This window comes from Garra rufa, chromosome 1, assembly GCF_049309525.1.
Source record: "Garra rufa chromosome 1, GarRuf1.0, whole genome shotgun sequence".
NCBI lineage: Eukaryota > Metazoa > Chordata > Actinopteri > Cypriniformes > Cyprinidae > Garra > Garra rufa.
Genome location: NC_133361.1, coordinates 36,279,881 through 36,287,050, shown reverse-complemented (window position 1 = coordinate 36,287,050; position 7,170 = coordinate 36,279,881). Strand labels below are relative to the sequence as shown.

Genomic DNA, 7,170 nt, shown 5'->3' with positions numbered 1-7,170 from the left:
TTTACCTTTGTTTTTACCTTTTCATATGTTTAATGAAGCTCAGAGGTGACATGACAAAATCATAAATTCATGTTGAGATTAATGCTTTAAACAACATTTTGAATACAGAAATATTAAAGATTTAAATAACTGAACAGATCTGCCAGCAGGTGGCGTCAAGACACTGATTTAATTACTGAATCATATCATTCATTTGATTCGTTCGAACGGATGGTTCATTCGGGATTAAAGCAAGTGGCTGTCTTTATGAATGGGAAATTGAACCATTTCATACTTACCTGGCAGGGGAGACACCATGATCAAGAAGGTGGTTCACCCAGGGCGAGGCTCGTCCATTGCACTCCGGCCGTGCTGACCCCTGCGAATTCCCCAAATGTGGGAATCTCGACTGCATAATTTATGGTAGTGGGGGACTGCGTTCGCGCTCTCCCCTGGATTTGTGGGGCAGCCGTGGCCTAATGGTTAGAGATTTGGACTTGTAACCCAAAGGTTGCAGGTTCAAGTCTCAGGTCCGGCAGGGATTGTAGGTGGGGGGAGTGAATGTACAGCACTCTCTCCACCCTCAATACCACGACTGAGGTGAGTCCCTTGAGCAAGGCACCGATCCCCCAACTGCTCCCCGGGCGCCGCAGCAATGGCTGCCCACTGCTCCGGGTGTGTGTTCACGGTGTGTGTGTGTTCACTACTGTGTGTGTGCACTTGGATGGGTTAAATGCAGAGCACAAATTCCTTGTATGGGTCACCATACTTGGCCTCACTCACCCCCTTTCCTTTCCTTCCTTTCCTTCACTAGATTCGTTTAAAAACTCATGTTTCATTCATAAACGAACCACACCGCTGTGTTTGAATGCAGATGTGCAGCGGCTCAGTTGTGACTTGTTTCAGATTACTTTTGACAACGAAATAGAGCAAAATCAGGCAATAGTGTTGTAGTCAGACAATGTAAGTCACTTAATAATAACTTCTTGTTTAATTAACTGCTGTATTAGATCAATATCTCATTTACAAACTCCCTTAAAAATAATTAAAAGCTGTCACTCATCTTAGTTCGCGATATCACAAAGCTCTATTATAAACAACGACGCTCTCTTCACTGCACAGTCTCTTATTTACACTCTCTCTACACTTTATTTATGAAAGGATTCGTGAGATATGTCTGTGATGCAAACACAAATATGCTGATCGGGTCAGTCTCACATGGTGCTCCTAAATATTTTTACAGTCGCACATACTAATTTTTAGTCGCAAATGCGAGTGAAATGGTCGCACTGTAGAGCCCTGTGGCTGTAAACTAAATACTGCGTGTGGCATCCGGAAGTGCAGGCTGCAAAATGCCTGCGCAGCGTTACTCATAGTGCGTAAACATTATCAAGCGCTTATCGAACTGTCATTATCGTTTCATCAAAAGAAAAAAAACTATATTGTGATAATTATCGTTATCGAATTATCGCCCAGCCCTACTTACTCTTAATGGAAACAAATTCACTGTCGTGATGACGATTAGCCTATTTGATAAGGGTAACCAATACCCAAAAAAGTGTTTCGACAAATTTTAGCAAACTCTTATTCGGTCTGCCTCCGTTCTGGTATGAAATGCCTACTTATCACAATGCAATTAATTCTCAATTGATAAAAATCAAAAATGTTCCCCTGATCAAATAGTCTTTCTTGATCAGAAATGTGTTGAATTATAAAGATAAAAAGGGTTGCAAAAACCAATTCAAATTCTTAAAAATAAAGGTTCCAAAAGGGTGTTTTTGCAGTAATGCCATAGAAGAACCATTTTTGGTTACCCAAAGAACCTTTCAGTGAACAGTTCTTAAAAGAACCATTTTGAAGAACATTTTAAAAATCTAAAGAAACTTTTTTGACTATAAAGAACTTTTTCTGCATTTGAAAGGTTCCATGGATGTTCAAGGTTATTTGTGGAGCCACTGATGCCAATAAAGAACCTTTATTGCAGATTGACTTTAAAAATACACATTGACTTCTTATTGTTGAGAGATTTGGCGTTTTTGTGATATCGGTCTTGTGTTTGAAGTGATAGTTTAAAAAAAAAAAAGAAAATTCTGTCATCGCTCACTCACTTTCATGTTGTTCTTTAGCTGAACATAATTTTTGTTTTCTATATATTTTGAGGCATGATTTTATGTTTGTCCATACAATGAAAGTTTCTATGCAGTCTTTTTTGGACCCCATTTGATTTTCACTGACTGGACCAAAAAAAAAACACTTCTCGAAAGATAGGCTTGGCTTGCTGTGCTCAACGGAGGTTGAACCGAGGCTCGGCTTCAGCTCCAAGTTCAACTCCCCTATTGCAATACTACTTAAAGGGAGAATAACAGAAATAGAGGAGGAGATGGGGAGGTGGAGGAGTGCAGGAAGAATTGACCCAATGACTGCTGCTTTTATAGGCTCATAATGATGATTGACAGGACTGAATGATTAGACTCCTTCCGAACCTATGTTTTCATTTTATTGTACCTAATTTTATGTTCCACAAAGAAAGTCAAAAAGGTTTGGAATGGCTTGCTTTTGAATAAATAATGACATAACTTTAATTTTTGGGAGAACTATCACTTTTGATAGTTTAGATGCTTAGAATTTGTAGAGTAAAGCATCAGAAGAGATATGTTTGCACTGAGAAAAAAAGCTGTAGGGGTGTACAGGCAGAGCCACGGTGAAGAGACTGAGGGGCCCATGGGGCACTGGGCCGTGCGCCAGTTTGGGACGACCCTGTGTACAGGTGCACATTGTTGAAAAGCCATGAATGCAGCATTAGTGTTAGAGAGTGAGTCCTAGTGTGTCTGTCAGGTCACACTACCTTCGTCTTCAGCCTCCTTACATGTCCAGCAGCCAGGTGTGTTAAATGCTCTGGGGGAGTTCATCAAGTACAGCTCTGTGTGCCAATATGTAAATGGCTGTGTCTCTGCAGGAGGCCTAAACGGCAGCACTGATCGAGACTTCCTGGAAAAGCTGTGAAGTGAAGTGCGACTTGGATTTGATGGGCCATAAGAATCGCTTAAGATCATGATTCTTACCGCATAATTACAGTTTAAAAGCCAAAGGCTGATGGTACAGTCATATGTTTAAAGCAAACATCATATCAGACCATTAGAATTCATATGAATGATATGAATCAGCGTGAGAATGTGATTCACTGTTCCAGTTTTTCATTGAAAAACAGTTACAGTTAGCCCTGTTCTTTTCCAAATTATATTTATTGTTTTATATGTATGGGATTACAAGGACCCCCATGTGTCATGATCTGGGCTGTGGGTTTTCCCTCAGCCACCTGAGGTCGTTGTTTTGTTTGTTTGTTTGTTTATTTTTACATTAAAACTCACCTTCCCTGCAATTGGACCCAGACCCCTTGTTTTCCATGACAGAATGCAGACATCCACAGTGGGTCCAGCAGGGGAGAGTTCTTTTGAGGAGGCGTCGGCCGCTCGCTTTAGAACCATCTATGCGTGCCTGGCGGTGATGGACGCCCGTAGCGCCGAGGCTGCGCGGAAGCGCCCCTACTATGCGGCGGAGGTGTTCTTCCGCGGGATGGCGGCCGTGCGGAAGCGCGCTTGCGGGACTCTTGAGGCGGCGGTGTCCGCTGGCGATGCTTCCGAGGCGGCAGGGTCTGCTGATGATGTTCCCGAGGCGGTAGTGACCGCTGGCGATGTTCCCGAGATGGTGGGGTCCGCTGACGATGATTTCCGACCGCTGATGATGTTCCTGACGCAGCCATGACCGCTCTCTCTGTTCCTGACGCGGCGGTGACCGCTCTCTCTCTTCCGGACGCGGCGGTGACCGCTCTCTGTTCCGGACGCGGCGGTGACCGCTCTCTCTGTTCCTGACGCGGCGGTGACCGCTCTCTCTGTTCCTGACGCGGCGGTGACCGCTCTCTCTGTTCCTGACGCGGCGGTGACCGCTCTCTCTGTTCCGGACGCGGCGGTGACCGCTCTCTCTGTTCCTGACGCGGCGGTGACCGCTCTCTCTGTTCCTGACGCGGCGGTGACCGCTCTCTCTGTTCCGGACGCGGCGGTGACCGCTCTCTCTGTTCCTGACGCGGCGGTGACCGCTCTCTCTGTTCCTGACGCGGCGGTGACCGCTCTCTCTGTTCCTGACGCGGCGGTGACCGCTCTCTCTGTTCTGACGCGGCGGTGACCGCTATCTCTGTTCCTGACGCGGCGGTGACCGCTCTCTCTGTTCCTGACGCGGCGGTGACCGCTCTCTCTGTTCCGGACGCGGCGGTGACCGCTCTCTCTGTTCCGGACGCGGCGGTGACCGCTATCTCTGTTCCTGACGCGGCGGTGACCGCTCTCTCTGTTCCTGACGCGGCGGTGACCGCTCTCTCTGTTCCGGACGCGGCGGTGACCGCTCTCTCTGTTCCGGACGCGGCGGTGACCGCTCTTTTCTGTTCCGGACGCGGCGGTGACCGCTCTCTCTGTTCCTGACGCGGCGGTGACCGCTCTTTTCTGTTCCGGACGCGGCGATGACCGCTGATGTTCCACTGGCGGCAAGGCCAGCTGACGTTCCTCGGGCGGCGGTGTCCGCTGATGTTCCTCTGGCGGCGAGGACAGCTCACGTTCCTCTGGCGGCGAGACCAGCTCACGTCCCTCTGGGGGCGAGGCCAGCTCACGTTCCTCTGGCGGCGGTGTCCGCTGATGTTCCTCTGGCGGCAGAGCCAGCTCACGTTCCTCGGGCGGCGGTGTCCGCTGATGTTCCTCTGGCGGCGAGGACAGCTCACGTTCCTCTGGCGGCGAGACCAGCTCACGTCCCTCTGGGGGCGAGGCCAGCTCACGTTCCTCTGGCGGCGGTGTCCGCTGATGTTCCTCTGGCGGCGGTGTCCGCTGATGTTCCTCTGGCGGCGAGGCCAGCTCACGTTCCTCGGGCGGCGGTGTCCGCTGATGTTCCTCTGGCGGCGAGGACAGCTCACGTTCCTCTGGCGGCGAGACCAGCTCACGTCCCTCTGGCGGCAAGACCAGCTCACGTTCCTCGGGCGGCGGTGTCCGCTGATGTTCCTCTGGCGGCGAGGACAGCTCACATTCCTCTGGCGGCGAGACCAGCTCACGTCCCTCTGGGGGCGAGGCCAGCTCACGTTCCTCTGGCGGCGGTGTCCGCTGATGTTCCTCTGGCGGCAGAGCCAGCTCACGTTCCTCGGGCGGCGGTGTCCGCTGATGTTCCTCTGGCGGCGAGGACAGATCACGTTCCTCTGGCGGCGAGACCAGCTCACGTCCCTCTGGGGGCGAGGCCAGCTCACGTTCCTCTGGCGGCGGTGTCCGCTGATGTTCCTCTGGCGGCAGAGCCAGCTCACGTTCCTCGGGCGGCGGTGTCCGCTGATGTTCCTCTGGCGGCGAGGACAGCTCACGTTCCTCTGGCGGCGAGACCAGCTCACGTCCCTCTGGGGGCGAGGCCAGCTCACGTTCCTCTGGCGGCGGTGTCCGCTGATGTTCCTCTGGCGGCGGTGTCCGCTGATGTTCCTCTGGCGGCAAGGCCAGCTCACGTTCCTCGGGCGGCGGTGTCCGCTGATGTTCCTCTGGCGGCGAGGACAGCTCACGTTCCTCTGGCGGCGAGACCAGCTCACGTTCCTCTGGCGGCAAGACCAGCTCACGTTCCTCGGGCGGCGGTGTCCGCTGATGTTCCTCTGGCGGCGAGGACAGCTCACGTTCCTCTGGCGGCGAGACCAGCTCACGTTCCTCTGGCGGCGGTGTCCGCTGATGTTCCTCTGGCGGCGAGGCCAGCTCACGTTCCTCGGGCGGCGGTGTCCGCTGATGTTCCTCTGGCGGCGAGGACAGCTCACGTTCCTCTGGCGGCGAGACCAGCTCACGTCCCTCTGGGGGCGAGGCCAGCTCACGTTCCTCTGGCGGCAAGACCAGCTCACGTTCCTCGGGGCGGCGGTGTCCGCTGATGTTCCTCTGGCGGCGAGGACAGCTCACGTTCCTCTGGCGGCGAGACCAGCTCACGTCCCTCTGGGGGCGAGGCCAGCTCACGTTCCTCTGGCGGCGAGACCAGCTCACGTTCCTCTGGCGGCGGTGACCGCTGATGTTCCTCTGGCGGCGAGGCCAGCTCACGTTCCTCTGGCGGTGGTGACCGCTGATGTTCTCTGACGGCGAGGCCAGCTCACGTTCCTCTGGCGGCGGTGTCCGCTGATGTTCCTCTGGCGGCGAGGCCAGCTCACGTTCCTCGGGCGGCGGTGTCCGCTGATGTTCCTCTGGCGGCGAGGACAGCTCACGTTCCTCTGGCGGCGAGACCAGCTCACGTCCCTCTGGCGGCGAGGCCAGCTCACGTTCCTCTGGCGGCGAGACCAGCTCACGTTCCTCTGGCGGCGAGGCCAGCTCACGTTCCTCTGGTGGCGAGGCCAGCTCACGTTCCTCCGCTGCATGGGCCTGGCCCACCATCCCTCCCCCTGATTCACCTTCCACCGTTCCTCCTCCCTCCAGGTTTTTTTGTTTTGGGAACGTCTGGAAGCCGTTCCTAGAGGGGGGGTAATGTCATGATCTGGGCTGTGGGTTTTCCCTCAGCCACCTGAGGTTGTTGTTTCCCTTCCCTGCACTGCACTTCCCTGATTGTCTACACCTGTCTAGTTGTCATTAACACTCATTTACACTCACACCTGTTGACACTTAACGGACTATAAAGTTGCGCTTCATCCACTACCCATCATGTCTGCATTGTCTTCTGTCCTGTCATGTCAACTCTGTGTTCCTGAACCCAAGCTCTAGATCGTGTTCTCTGTTCTGTTTATTTTGTGTTCCAGTTTTGTGCTGTGCTTGGCTTTTTGTTGCGTTTTTGTTTATTTAATAAAATCATCTCTTACCTGCACCTGGACCCATACCTCGTTTTCTATTCCGTGACACCATGATATACACTACAGTTCAAAAGTGTAAGGGTCAGAATGATTGTTATTTTTTTTCCAGAAAGACATTAATTGTGACGTTAAAGACATTCAAAATGTTACGCAAGAAAACTTTTCGAATAAATGTTCTTTCAAACTTTTTATTGATATAAAAAGCCTAAAAAATATCACATGTCATGGTTTTCAGAAAAATGTTTTTAAAAATGACCATTTTTAAAAATGATAATAATAAGAAATGTTTCTTGAGCAACAAATCAGCATATTAATGATTTTTGAAGCATAATGTGACTAAATACTAGAGTAATGATGATGAAAATTCA

The 7,170-nt window shown here is 51.4% G+C and overlaps 1 non-coding gene across 1 annotated transcript; it reads left to right on the top strand.

Moving 5' to 3' along the window:
- Nucleotides 1-270: 270 nt before the first annotated feature.
- Nucleotides 271-434, top strand: LOC141346869 (U1 spliceosomal RNA). The gene has a single exon (XR_012357264.1). It is a non-coding gene; the product is annotated as a U1 spliceosomal RNA (small nuclear RNA).
- The last annotated feature ends 6,736 nt before the right edge of the window (nucleotides 435-7,170 follow it).